Genomic DNA, 14,897 nt, shown 5'->3' on the forward strand with positions numbered 1-14,897 from the left:
TTACATTCATGTGTGTTTTCTGGGGAGGGAGTCCAAGGCCCTTATACTTGTTCCTGTCTAAAGTGCTTTTACCTGTCTTGTCTAAAGGGACCCCACTTTCATCCTGTGCTCTGATGCTTTTCTTCTCTCTCTCTCTCTCTCTCTCTCTCTCTCTCTCTCTCTCTCTCTCTCTCTCTCTCTCTCTCTCTCTCTCTCTCTCTCTCCTCTCTCTCTTTCTCTCTCATCCTTCTGATCATCAGAGCCTCTGAGTGTCCAAGTGTAGCATTAGTTAGAATGCAGGACAGGGAGGGGACAGGGGTCCTGGTATCAGGAACCTAACTCAAAACAGCTTAGGCAGGAAGGCTCAGAGAGATTTCGAAAGACAGGATGCAAATGGCCCTCTGGGGTGTCTACACCAAGCAATTGCACTTCCCCTCTCCATTTGTCATTCCTGACACGATGACTTAAAAAACTGAAAGAAGAGAACATGCAGAGAAGGAGCCCTTTCAGATTCTTACATCCAGATCCAGCTGGAGGATCACTTCTGGACTCCTGAAGATGCTTTCAGGGCCTCAAAATATAACACCTTAGTTTATGTTGGTATGGGGTGTCACAGGACACAAAGGCACACACAAAGAGAGATGAGACCTTGGGATGCAATTAGGATAAGAAAATGACAACTATTTCTTGGGGACTACGGGTTGGATCACATGGTCCTGGCCTTGTTTTGGTCCTGTTTGGAGAGAACCTCAAGCAAAGAGACATATTCTGCAAAAGATAGGATGTTTTCTCACAAGAAACCAATGCATTTACAGAGTATTTGGACAAATATTTTTGGAAGTAAGATGAAAATTAAAATAGATTGTAGTTAATCTATACATGAATAGCACAGATTCCAGTTGAAACGGGCTTGACTACATTTTAGTTACAAGTCTTGTAGTTTTTATCATTCAAACCAGGAAAATTTGATCCTTCTAAAATTACTATTTCTTCTTGTATTTGATTAATCTCCTGTCTTACCGAGGCACCCTGTTCTCTGCTAAGCAGGGAGAGGTGAGGTTGAGTACACTTTGTGCCACATCCCTGATGATCTCTAATTATATCTTGCCACTCAAATGTTGTGCTATTCAACGCTACACAGCTTAAGCATCCCTTAACATTTTACATCTTTCTAATGCTACACAGAACAGTTAGGTCTTCATAAATGTGTCTTGTAAAATGTCAGGAGAGTAAACAAAATGAATTAAGGCTGGTTTTTTTTCCTTGGGGCCAAGTATCTTAAAAGAAAGCTAAATCATCAACAATATTAAAAACTGGGGCAAAGAAAAGCATCATTAATAAAGACAGACTACCCAAACACCTTAATTTTCAGTGTGACTGACTATGTTAAGTTACATTTTTGTGTGTGTGATTGTAGACTCAGCAAAATCTTGTAGTTGGTCCTTTATCAAGGGGAATTTTGAGCTTTAGAAATTCATCATGAAAAATCTGCTAGTTTTATGTAGTATTCTGAAATTACTTGAGGTCAATTGATACCATAGCTTAAACATGACTCCCCCAGAAGGCAGATTCTGCCTGGGTAATGGCATTGTGCTTTCAATCCAAAACATCTCCCACAGGCTCATGTCTTGAATTCCCAATCCTCAGTTCACGGTGTTGTTTTAGGAGGTCCTAGAAATTTGGGATATGGGACCAGTCTGGGGTTAGGCCTTAGATCTCTCTCTCTCTCTCTCTCTCTCTCTCTCTCTCTCTCTCTCTCTCTCTCTCTCTCTCTCTCTCTCTCTCTCATGTTTATTGGTCTATGGTGACACAAACAGCTTCTGCCACACACCTTCCTGCTGCAATGCCTTTATCCCTTTACTACTGGGATAAGCTGAAATCGTCAGGGACAGTGAGCCAAAATACATCCTTTCTTCCGCTGGGTTTCTTCTATCAGGCATTCTGTTTCAGTGACCCAGACAGCTACTAATGCTCGTAAGAGCTGAGTCCTTAGGAGGAAACTGAGATGCCAGGGCTCTTTCTTATCAATGAGACTGGAGCTTAGATGAAAGAGACATCAGGTAGTGAGCTTGCTCTCTACTTCCCTCATGTGAGAGTATACTTAGACTTAGTGTCCTGGACGGAGGCTCCAGAACTGAGAGAAATGCGTTTCTGTTCTTTATAAATCACCCCGAGTTCTGGATAAAATGGATGAAGACGATGATGCCTTTACTGGGAGGAGTCACGTGGGATGCTGTCTTCCTAGCCCCTTTCTCCACTCACCTCACCAGGTTTTCTAGGTCTGTTTAAATCAGGGAAGCTTAGTTGCCATGCTTATAAAAGAAATGGCTACATATTTCTTAAAGTACTAAGCTCTCTTTAACAGTTTGCAGTTTTCTTAAAATGCTAATTGAAGAGCAATGCATGTTAGGAAAGCGGGGCGTATTTTGTATTTGTGTTTCAGAGGCTGAGGTCCTTTTTGGCATTTTGATTTTTATTTCCTCCTGAGTGCTATGATACTATGCACTTCTCTCCAGTGACAATGAAAATTTATCTTTGAGTCTGTTTCTGTTGTGCTTTAGTGACAGAACCTTTCATAATAAATCTTCTTGTTTTATCATTCTTGTATCATGTTCTTGGTGATTTATTTATTTTGTTTACTCTTTTTTGGGACTATTCTACTTTTGCATGTTAATGTTTTAGACTAATTATATGCACCATATGATTTTCTTATTATTCATGTCTTTGATGTTTATGTTTTCTATTTTTAGTAAGATTTCATCAGATTTTTCGTTCTACTTTATAAAGAATTTACTAAAATACTAGCAGCATATTTCTTAATTTCTAAGAACTCTTTCTTGGCATCTGAATTTTCTTTTTGTGTAGCACAGTCTAGTCATTTCATGGGTATAAAATTTCTTTGATTTCTTTAAGATTATCAATAGCATCACACTAAGGCAGGGCACATACCTATAATACTGACACTCAGGATCTAGAGACAGGAAGAGCTAGAGTCTCAGACAAGCTTAGGTTTCCTAGCAAGAACCTATAGAAACTAAATTGAAAGTTATCTCTTGTTTTCATTATGTTTGAGTTCATATTTTCTGTGCCACATTCTCAAAACCTCAAATCTATTGGAAGAAGGACTCTTTCAAAATGGAAGTGTTATGTTTGGTGTGGTGGTTCATGCCTTTAATTCCAGCACTTGGGAGGCAAAGGTAAGTGGATCTCTGTGAGTTCAAGGCCAACCTGAACTATGTGATGAGTTCCAAGCCCTGTCTCAAAAACTTCTTCTAGTAATAATAGAGTATTTAGTTTCATGAGCTGATTGGTCATTTGCTCATTCTTAAAGCAAGTGCTGCCCGAGGAAACCAGAGTTGCCATGGTTTCTGTCTGGTTTTGGGAGGGGATTATAATTGCTTCAGCCAGCTCCACCAGGACTGCTTGAAAAGATCAACATTTCAGAGGAAATTAAGATGCTGTCAGTAAGATAAATCCCAAGCAGATACTTGACATCCTAAAAGGAACATGATACCTTGGCACACAACCTGATACAAAGGCTTTCTTTGGCTTGTTTCAGGTCAGGGTTTAGATGCTGATAGTGTCCAGTTACACACAAGGTCAGAGCAGCCACAGACATTCCAAGACAAGTCACTTCTTAAAAAAAATTTATTTATTTTATGTGCATGAATGTTTGCCTGAATATATATACCACATGTGTTCCTGGTGCCCATGGGGGCCAAAAGAGGGCATTGGAGCTCCTAGAACTGGACTTAAAACTAGTTTTGAGCCATTTTATGGGCTTCTAAGACTATTTACTAAGTCACTTCAGAAATAGCAAGTTGGGGCAAAAGCTACCTTGTAGCTGTTGTGGTTTGAATGTGAATGTCCCTATAGGCTCAGAGGGAGTGGAGGCGTGGCCTTGTTGGAAGAAGTGTATCACTGGGGGTGGGCTTTGAGGTTTCAAATGCTCAAGCCAGGCCCAGTGTGGCTCTCTCTTCCTGCTGCCTGCCAATCTGGATGTAGAACTCTCATCTGCTTCTCCAGCACCATATCTGCCTATATGCCGCCATGCTTCCTGCCATCACGACAGTGGATTAAACCCCTGAGCTAGCTGTAAGCCAAACCCACTAATTGCTTTCCTTTATGAGAGTTCCTGTGGTCATGGTGTCTCTTCACAGCAATAGACACTGCAACTAACAGTAGTTATCAGAGGCTATGTTAATACTAGGCGACACCTTGCTTTTGGTATCTTTTGACTTCTTGGGAAGTCAGTTCAGAGTCTACCTAACTGATGTCCCACAGCAACCAGGTGACTTGTGACATGGTAGGGACTTCAAAAAAACATCTTGAATGATTTCCAGTTGGAAAGTTGTAGTCCTGTCTTTTATGATCATGGATTAGAGGCCATCTGTGAAGCTGTTGCGTTTTCTGAAAAACCTGCCTTCATGCTGACATTTGTCTTATAACTCGGCAGTAGAAAAACTAGGAAGCATTTACAGAACAAAGGTTAAGGCTGACCTTTATCAGTACAGTGTTTATAGAGCATGATCTGTACTATAAGGGAAGATATTTATTATTATGCTTAAGTTCAGCGTCTAGTGCATCTTTAAGACCTGATTTGAAAGCAAGTGGATTCACTGAGAAGGAAGGAAGGAGAGGGCCTAGTGAATCTTATTTGGAGCTCATTTTTGTCTTGCTGTTGTGCTTTGAGGCAGGGACTCACCTTGTAGCTCTAGCTGCCTTCAAACACAAGATCCTCCTGCTTCAGCCTCTTGTGTGCTAAGATTATGATATCCCTCACACCCACCTTAGGAAAGTTCCCTGAGCCTCTGATGCCAGCGGGTTTCAGAACATTTCCCAAGTTTTCATTTTAGATATTCACAGACAGGAAGAAAAGCTTACAGAACAGTGCAATAGCATTTTATGTCCTTGGTATTAGTTCTCCAAAAATGACAGAATCAATAGAATGCCCCAGTGATGGTTGGATTTGAATTGTTTCATATGATCATTAAGTCTGTCAAGTGTGAAGACTGCCGTGGACATCCATCAGGCTAGAAAGCTCAGAGAACCTGTGAATTCTGTCTAGTCTGAGCTCAAAGGCCTGAGAACTGTGAGAGAGGCAGACTTCTCTATTCCAGCTGTCATCTGGTTGGACGAAGCACACTCCCATTGGGATGAACAATATATTCTACCCAGCATACTGATCTAAATGTTGATGTCATCCAAAAACATCCTTACACGCACCCAGAATTGTTTACCAAGTGTCTGTGCCCCATTCAAGTTGTCACATAGTTTTTTTGTTTGTTTGTTTGTTTTTTGAGACAGGGTTTCTCTGTATTGTTTTGGAGGCTGTCCTGGAACATGCTCTGTAGACCAGGCTGGCCTCCAACTCACAGAGATCCACCTGCCTTTGCCTCCCGCGTGCTGGGATTAAAGGCTTTGTCACGTAATATTAGCCATCACATTTGAATTAGTTGTGTATTGCTGCACAGTAGTATAACCAGAAATGCAGCAGCCTAGACACAATACGTATTTACTATCTCACTAAGGATTTGTGTGTTGGGATTCTGGTCTCACTAAGGATTTGTGTGTTGGGATTCTGGCATGGGTTCCCTACATCCTATTCTTGGAACCTCAAAAGACTGCACAAGGTGCCATGCAGGTCTGTGGTCCATCAGAGACTTGGCTGGGTAGGAGCCACACAATGGATTCCTTTGTGTCTATAAAATTAAGGGCTTCAGTTCCTTGCTGGCTTTGAGATAGGAGGATCAGTTCTTATTCTTGGAGGCCATAGCAACTCCTTATTCTCTAAGCTAGAGAGACACTACATGGACACAGACACTATGGTCTTAGATAATTTCATCACATACTCATGTTCACATAATGAGTTTGAGGCTAGCTGAAATATAGAGTAAATCCCTGTCTCAAAACAAAACTCAACCCACCCAACCAACCACCCAACCAAGCAACCAACCAACCACCAACCACCCAACCAATCACCCAACCAATCAACCACCCACCCACCCATCTAACCAATCAAGCAACCAACCACCCAACCATCCCATACAACAAGCGGACAAACAAACAACCTGTACTTGTTTGCTGAAACCACTCCACTGTGTATTCTTACTACATTATTCTGGATTTATCAAAGGAGAAATCATGGCTTTCTTTGGATTATTTTCTACAAAACACTGGAATATATATGCATTTTTTCAGTGCTAAGGAGGGAACCCAAGACCACCCACATGCCAGATAAGTCCTTTACAACCGAGTTACAGTCCCAGGGCAATTTACCCATCACTTTCATACCAAAAACACGCTATGTTGACTGGTGTACTCTGTACACTTTACTGTTAAAAATGTGTTGGTCTGTCCTTCAAGTGTCCATGGTCCCTGGACACTCTGTATGATTGTTGCTGGTTCTGAAGACCATGTTTTCAAGCATGTGTTCCTCCTTCTCCTCAAACGTCTTTACTCTATGCCCCCATATTCACAGGGATTTAAACTCCATATACAAACTACAACTGCATTTATGTAAGTCACCTCTTCCCTCATCCACTAAGAGAGCAAGCCGACATTCCTGCAGCCCTCATCCATCACTGGAGTCCCCCAGGTTTCTCCTCTCTTTCTCCTGTGTACTTTTCATCTTTGTACCATTTTAGCCAATCCACCAGCACAAGTGTTCTTTTTTAATTAATTAATTTTTTCATTCATTTTATGTCCCGATCACAGTTCCCCCTCCTTCCTCTCCTCCCATTCCCCTCCCCCATTCACTCCTCCTTGCTTTTTTTTTTCCAGAAAGGGGAAGGCTTTCCATGGGAGTCAAACAAAGCAAAGCACATCAAGTTGAGGCAGGACCAAGCGTTGCCCCCCCTCCCCCCATCAATGCTGGGTATGGTAATTCAGCATGGGGAACAGGTTCCCAAAAGCCCCTGAAGCACCAGGGACAGGCCCCGATCCCACTGCTAGAAAACTCACCAACAGGCCATGCTATGCAACTGTCACACACATGCAGAGGTCCTAGGTTGGTCTCACGCAGGTTCCCTAGATGTTGGTACAGAGTCTGTGAGCTCCCATCCACAAACCCAGGTCAGCTGTCTCTGTGGGCTTCCCTGTCATGCTCTTGACCCTCCTTGGCTCATATACTCCTTCCTCTCTCTTTTCAACAGGACTCCTGGAGCTTGGCCCAGTGCTTGTCTGTGAATCTCTGCATCTATTTCTAGCACTTACTGGATGGAGGCTCTCTCATAACAATTAGGGTAGTCACCAATTTGATTACAGGAGATGGCTAGTGTTCCTTTCTAGAAAGCTGTTTCTCCACACAGTTTCCTTAATCCACAATAGAGGCCAGTAAGGACAAGAGGAAGTAGAGCAAAGGGAATTATTGATTGGGCAGAAACCTCACAGACCAAGGAAAAGCCACCCCTCAGGTGATAAACACACACACACAGAGACACACACACACAGAGGGACAGACACACAGACACATATACACACAACCAATTATTGTTAATTCCTGCTATTTTGTTGTTGTTGCCATTGGTGGTAGTGGCAGTGTGTGTGTGTGTGTGTGAGAGAGAGAGAGAGAGAGAGAGAGAGAGAGAGAGAGAGAGAGAGAGAGAGAGAGAGAGAGAGAGAGAGAGAGAGAGAGAGAGAGAGAGAGAGAGAGAGAGAGAGAGGGAGTTTCCCTTCTTTTGGTTTTGCTGGTGTGAGATTATTTCCTGTGTTTTTCATAGGTGTAGTTAACATTAGGTTGGAGTTTTCCTTCTAGCACATTCTGTAGGATTGGATTTGTAGATAGATACTGTTTAAATTTGACTTTGTAATGGAAAATCTTGTTTTCTCCATCTATGGTGATTAAAACTTTTGCTGGATATTAAATAGTCTGGGCTGGCATCTGTGGTCTCCTAGAGTCTGCAAGACATCTGTCTGTCTAGGCTCTTCTGGCTTTTAGAGTCTCCACTGAAAAGTCAGGTATTATTCTGATAGACCTGCCTTTATGTGTTACTTGGCCTTTTTCCTTTGCAGCTTTTAGTATTCTTTCTTTGTTTTGTATGTTTAGTGTTTTAGTTGTTATATGGCAGGGGGATTTTCTTTATTGGTCCAATCTATTTGGTGTTCTGGATGCTTCTTCTTGTAACTTCATAGGCATGTCCTTTAGGTTAGGAAAGTTTTCTTCTATTAATTTGCTGAAGATATTTTCTGGGAGCTGGGATATATCTTTGAGCTGGAAATCTTCTCTTTTTTTCTATTTCTATTATTCTTAGGTTTTGTCCTGTGTATCCCAAATTTCCTGGATATTTTGTGTCAGGAACTTTTTAGATTTAGCATTCTTTGATGACAATGTATAAATTTCTTCTATTGAATTCTCCATGCCTGAGATTCTGTCTTCCATCTCTTGTATTCTGTTGGTGATGCTTATGTCTATCCTTTCTGTCTGCATACCTAGATTTTTCATTTCCAGAATCCCTTAAGTTTGTGTTTTCTTTATTGTTTTATTTTCATTGTCAGGTCTCGAACTGATTTATTCATTTCTTTCAACTTTTTTTTTCTTTCTTGGTTTTCTTTTAGGGATTTCTTCATTTCTTGCAATTGTCTGTAATTTCCTGAATTTCCATAAGGGATTTATTCATTTCCTCCTTGAGAACCTCAATCATCCCCATAAAGCTGATTTTAGCTCTTTTTCTTGTGCTTCTGTTGTTTTCAATATCCAGGATTTGTTGTAGTCGGGTAGCTGGTAGTGACTTATTGCCTTGGTTGTTGTTTCTTGTGTTCTTACACTGGCCTCTAGACATCTGTGTTTGGGGTATTTAAAGGTCCAGGTGCTGATTTCTTCATTTGTCTTTGTTGGATGGGTGTTTTGTTACTTGGTTTCTGTTTACTCTGTGGCCTTCTGGTCTTTTCCCAGTCTGTTTGGTTTCTGATAGAGCAGGGAGTTTCCACCCTGGTTGGAGGCTGGGATAAGACAACCAGGAGGGCACAGGAATGGTGATAGGTTAGGGGATATGTCAAGATGGTGAGAGAATGGGTGAGTTGGGCAGACAGGTAGCATACTGGACTGTTAATCTGCTTGATCTCTGACAGAGTGGGATGTCTTGGAACAGCGTAGGACCGGGAGATAATGGTAGTGGGAGGGATGCCAAAATGCTGAGCTGGGGAGTGGGCTTGGCGGGCAGGCAGCCTACCCCCAGTCTTCTTGGTCTCTGGTGGATCTGGGCGTCTCTGCACCTGTTGGAGGCTGGGGACAGCAAGTAGGAGGGCATGGGGCTGGGAGTAGGGTGGGGGATGCTGAGATAGTGAGAGAATGTGGAAGCTGGGGGCAAGGGCACCCTATCTGGACTCCTCCTAGTCTACAAGGTCTCTAGTTAGTCTCTCAAATTATCATGCCTTGTATCCCAGCTTCTTTGCCCAATGAAAAGTTTCAGCCCCCTGATAAGCCTCTCTGCTGAGGCTGTAATCCAATCAGACCAAATCAAACCAAATTAGAAAAAGCCCATGTTTAATGGATACAATGCTCCCGGATGGCCTTCCAGCTCCCCCAGAGAGGAGACAGGAAAGAAAGATTGAAAAACCACATATCTGTTTTCTGTGGGGGGCAATTTAAATACCCTGTGGGAGTGGTCTTGAGCATCTCTGGGGGAGGGGACATCATTTGGTGTGCTTTCTGAGATCCAGCAGGGTTTGGAGGGAGATGGGGGAGGGGGACTTGGCTGGAACCTCCACCATAACATCCCAGACTCTGGGTATATGGATGTTGGGGGCTGGGGTGAAGCTTCCGCCATAACACTCAGAACCCCAGCTCCTCATGACCCTGCTCTATTCTGTGGGTTGAACTTGACAAACTCCCTAACATTTAAGTTCACCTCAGTTGTAAGCTCCTCTGGAAAGCCTCCCTCTGACATCCTCAATCAAGCATCGGTCCCATTTCCTCGAGCTTCTCTCTATCATTTGCTCAAAAGCTGTTTGAAAAGTTTCTGCATCTCAATAAGCCTCTCTGTCGATGCAGCAATCCAAATCAGACCAAATCAAACCGAATTAGAAAAAGCCCATTTTTAAGCCGGATGATGGTGGCTCGTGCCTTTAATTTCAGGACTTGGGAGGCAGAGGCAGGTGGATCTCTGTGAGTTTGAGGCTAGCCTGGTCTACAGAGTGAGTTCTAGGGCAGGCTCCAAAGCTACAGAGAAATTTTGTCTCAAAACAAAAACAAACAAACAAAAACAGAAGGAAGGAAGGAAGGAAGGAAGGAAGGAAGGAAGGAAGGAAGGAAGGAAGGAAGGAGCACCCAGGTTTAATGGATAGAGTTCCCTGGTATTTTTTCTGTGCCCCCTCCCCATTGTAATTTTAAAAATCAGTGAGCAAGAGAAAGATGCCATGTGACAGAGCTTGGGTGGAGGGGATTTTTATTGGGGGAAAGTGAATGGGAAAAGGGGGAAGGGGAGAGGGGAGACAGGCCTCTGGGGACAGGAGCAGCAGCAAAGAAGAGAGGCAGAGAGAGAGGTGGGAGGGAGGGGAGAGAGGGAAGGGGAAAAGAAGAGGAGAGAGAGTTGGACAGGGCCCTTTTAAAAGGAAACATTGTGAATATGCACAGATGGTGATCTTAGTGGCTGCAACTGAGGTCGTATCCTGTCAGAACCCCAAGGACAGGCCAGAACAGATGCTTGAATACTAACACCCCTGCTCCCCATCCCAAGAGGAAGAGAGACTGAGAAACTGAGCGTCTGTTTTCTGGGAGGCAGTTTAAATACCCAATGGAAGTAGTCTTGAGCAGGTGGGAGGAGGAGTCTTGTTTGGCGGACTTTCTGAGGGGGCGGAGTCTGGGGAGAGAGAGGTGGGGCTTCCACCATAACATTCCAGACTATTTGGGTATATGGGTGCTAGGAGCTCAGGTGGAGCTTCCCCAGAACATTCCAGACTCCTTGGTCATATGGATGCCAGGGGCTGGGGTGTTATTTATCTCTGGGCGTCTGGTGTCTGCATGACTCTTGGTAAATAAATGATGCCCAGCCAGTGACAGAGCAAGGCAACATCGAATCTCTGGGTAGGAAAGACTCTGTTTACAGACTGATCTTGTTTCATTCTGGCCTGTCAAATCCATCATCAGGCAGCCCTGAACCGCTTTGGCTCACCTCTGCATCCTCGCTGCTGAGCATCTGGAAAAAGAACAATGACAGCTGTTGAGCCTTAGCTGTTATCATATAGGATGCCATAGGCTGAGTGGCAGAGACCCTTTTTGTTATTCCCTGAGAATTCCAACTAAGAAAGAGAACACCGGGGACCAGCAGTTGGATCCCAAACACATGCTTGGTGGTGGGAGGCTGGGGTGGCAAAGGGTCATGAGGAGGACATCCGGGAGGCCACAGCTGACTCCTGCAGCACCCCTCCCCCGCCTTAGCTCCCAAGGCCTTCACCGTTAGGTCCCAGTTTGGGCATTATCTACACTGGCAACACTGTCCTGCAGACCTGCACGCCGATGGTTCTAGGGTTTGTCTCTTACAAGCGCAGGTTTCAACAAACATTCCAAGATAGACCCAGGACGGAAACTCATGCCTTCTGGTCCTTCTGCTCTTTCCACCGACTGGGGGCTGTGGACATTGTCTTTATGCAGATTTCAACAGAAAGCCATACCCCAACAAGTACACAGTTAATGTATTTTAATGACAATGAAGAAAGCTGTAATTGTGAATTGAGTGGGAAGAAACAGCCAGTGAGACAAACCAAATCCCCTATCAATTTAAGCTAAACCAGTAGGAGGGTCCCAAGACACCAAAAATAGGTCCTAATAGAGTGCTTATTTGCACAGTCCCCTGTCTTTCCTGTTCTTCTTTCAATCCAAGTCTGCAGGAGTCTAAAGTATCCCTTCCCACCATCTCTCTGTATTGTCCCTGTTAGCCAGGCAGGGCCGGAGACAGCGACAGGTAGTCACATGGGCACGTGGGTTTCTGCACCTCAAGTCTCAAGGCTGCTAGGTTTTAAAGAATGCCAAGATAATGGTTTCTATCTGCATGTGGCCTTTTGACATGCAAGCTAATGAATATATTCCAGGTACAAATTGTTCTTTGCCTGCGCTATTCTGCAGGTCTCCAAGCAGACAATTACTCCATTCCACTCAGAATGGCTCAAGGACGGAGCTGAAGGAAGGCTGGCTTGCTTCAAAGCCTAGATGCTTTCCTGCTCTCTCTCTCTCTCTCTCTCTCTCTCTCTCTCTCTCTCTCTCTCTCTCTCTCTCTCTCTCTCTCTCTCTCTCTCTCTCTCTGGCTTTTGCATTTGTGTTGAAAAGGTAAACTACAAAACCAGCCTAGGCACCCCTGCTAAGCCACCCCACACACTTGACTGCAGGGGGCTGCCAGTGCTTGGCTTTGGGAGCACCAGACGATGCTTTCATGTGCTGAACAGGCAGGTTCAATGCCAGCAGGGACAATGGCCAGCCCAGAGGGCTTGTCACCCCTTGCTTCTCTGAAAGAAGTTTCTTCTACCTGACAGAATACTACCTGAGGGTGAACTTGTGAAGTCCACTGAAAAGGACTTACCTTATAACAAGCGTTTCCCAGAAATCACTCACAAGTCCACGAATAGAAACAGAGTGTGACAAGCCATATCCAGCCGACATTATTGTTCCCAGTTTGTGGAGCTGAAGGCCAGTCATTTGAATCTGGCCAGATTTGGTCTTTACGAGAAATGCCTCCGAACACATCAACTACCCAGAAACCTGAGGAAAAGGTAAAGCCAGATACCCTGTTAGAGCTGGAATTTAGGCGGCACAGAACCAATGTGGCATGTATTTTACAGCGTTAGCTCATACAGTTGTGCAGGCTGGCAAGTGTGGAAGTGTAGGGCAGGCCAGGAATCAGAAATTGATATAAAATTCAGGAAAGACCTCTGGGTGCAGTGGTGAACACCTTTAATTCAAGCACTGGAGAGACAGAGTCAGGTGATCTCTGTGAGTTCTAGGCCAGCCTGATCTACGTAGTGAATTCCAGAACAGCCAGGGCTTCATAGAAAGAACCTGTGTCAAAACAAACAAACAGAGGGAAAGGCTTGTTTTGTTTTTGAGATAGGGTCTTCTATGTAGCCCAGGCTGGCCTCAAACTCATGCTCTTCATGCGCCCCCTCCCGAGTGAATGTCAAGATTACAGGTACCTGACACGCACCACTTTTGTGAAGAGCTGAAGAGAAAGCCAGGGCTTCATGGACGCTGGGCAAGTGCTGTGCCAGCTGAGCGTGCGTGTGTGTGTGTGTGTGTGTGTGTGTGTGTGTGTGCACGCGCGCACATGCGCGTGTGATGGTGGGCTTGTACCTACAAGCCCAGCACTAGGGAGGTAAGGCCTCACTCATATCAGCCCACTTTTCCAACAAGAGGGATTAAAATTACGATTGCTGTCTGCCTAGTGGGTTCAAACTCACAGAGGGACCAGAAGCTGGCTCACTGATATCAAACAGTTCTAAATTTTCAGTTTAAAACTCTAACTATTAAATAGGGGATGTCAGGAGGGTCTGTACATGTCCTCAGCCCAGCACTCACGAGAAGGAGAATGGCAGATCTCTGCGAGTTAAAGGCCATCCTGGTCTTCATAGTGAGTTTTAGCTCTCCAGAGAGTTACCAGCAAGACCCTGTCACAAACAAAAACAGATAGGGGTATACATATAGCTAAATGGTAAAGCCTGATCCAGCACGCTCAAGTCCCCAGGTTCAATCGCTAGCTCTGGGTGGGGATTGGGACAAATTTATAAAGACTTTATTAGTCTGGCACATAAATACGATTGCACTGGTTGTGATTTTCCATGGAAGCAGAAGGTAATTTTAATCACATGCCCATGTGTGAGTCTGTGTGGGTGCTGGGGATTGATCTCAGGTCCTCTGGAAGAGCAGTATGTGCTTTTAACTGATGAGCCATCTCTCTAACTCATACATACTTCTTTAATGCTCTATGTAATGAAATTACTTCTCTGTGCCAAGTACAAGAGTACTTTTCTATGCTTTATAAGAGAGATAGCTGAATGTCTCGTGCCCAGGAGTGCAGACTAGATATGGAATTCTTTCCTCAGTAGGCCTGAACTCTGCCAGTACTCCTCACACACCTTAGAGAACAATTAGCATCAACTCCTTAGAACCTCCTAGTTTCGAATACCCCAAGGAGCTTCACTGCAAGCGAGATGAATTCCCAGACCAGCCATCCAAACCTCTTCATTTCAGAGCAAAGATTCAGGAAGTTGTAGAATATGTAGGCCAGGCCAGGGCTCTTTCTCCTTGTGACTGTGACAGAATATGGCTAGCTGTTCCCCAAGCCTGTTTTCTCTTTCTCCTGCTCCACGGCTGGGCTGCCTCCTCCAACTTTCTGGCAGCTGGGTTTCTGTTTCACGGTTTTGGCCTGTCTTTCTGCTACACCAGTAGCCTCAAGTACAGTCCTCCGTGCAGGAACCTGGGGATTCCTTGTTGAAGACAGAAACAACAACATGCAAGACACCTGGGTCTCTGAGTTTCCACCTTGTAAAGGAGAGAAGGAGGAAAGTTTTGTGGAAAAGACGCAATCAGGATTTGGGTAAGGTCTTTAGGACAGGGTTGAGTTTAGACAGGAGAAAACAGGAAGCAGGACTTACTGCGGTGAGAACAGCGTGAAGAAGGGTGTTGACATGGCTGACTATGGGTCTGTCCCCTGCTGAAAAGCTAAGGCAGTTCATGTGTAATCCACAGGGTAGATGGTAGATGCTAAATCTACAGACATTAGTCACTGTCACCTGGAGAAGCCTCTCAAGGCCAAAGTGAAGTTCGGCTGCAGCTGGGAGAGCACGAAGGCGTGGAGACAGAGATAGAGCAGACAAGCTCAGAAAGAGGGCCTTTGTGGTTAATTAGTGTGGATTGTAAGGAGGAGATCGAAGACTGGAAACACGCAAGTTAGTTACTCCACAGTCAAGTGAGAGAAGGAAAGGCCATGAAC

At 44.4% G+C, this 14,897-nt stretch overlaps 1 long non-coding RNA gene across 2 annotated transcripts; it reads right to left on the reverse strand.

The window, feature by feature from the left end:
• Positions 1–10,457: 10,457 nt before the first annotated feature.
• LOC110339570 lies at positions 10,458–14,409 on the reverse strand. 2 transcript variants are annotated; one of them, XR_002381623.2, is made up of 4 exons: positions 14,041–14,409; positions 13,484–13,572; positions 12,492–12,670; positions 10,458–11,114 (listed from the first exon to the last, which is right to left on the reverse strand). It is a non-coding gene; the product is annotated as an uncharacterized LOC110339570 (long non-coding RNA). The 2 variants fall into 2 exon arrangements; XR_002381624.2 differs by lacking the exon at positions 13,484–13,572.
• Positions 14,410–14,897: the final 488 nt, after the last annotated feature.

Source organism: Mesocricetus auratus, unplaced genomic scaffold (genome assembly GCF_017639785.1).
Source record: "Mesocricetus auratus isolate SY011 unplaced genomic scaffold, BCM_Maur_2.0 Super-Scaffold_100020, whole genome shotgun sequence".
Lineage (NCBI taxonomy): Eukaryota > Metazoa > Chordata > Mammalia > Rodentia > Cricetidae > Mesocricetus > Mesocricetus auratus.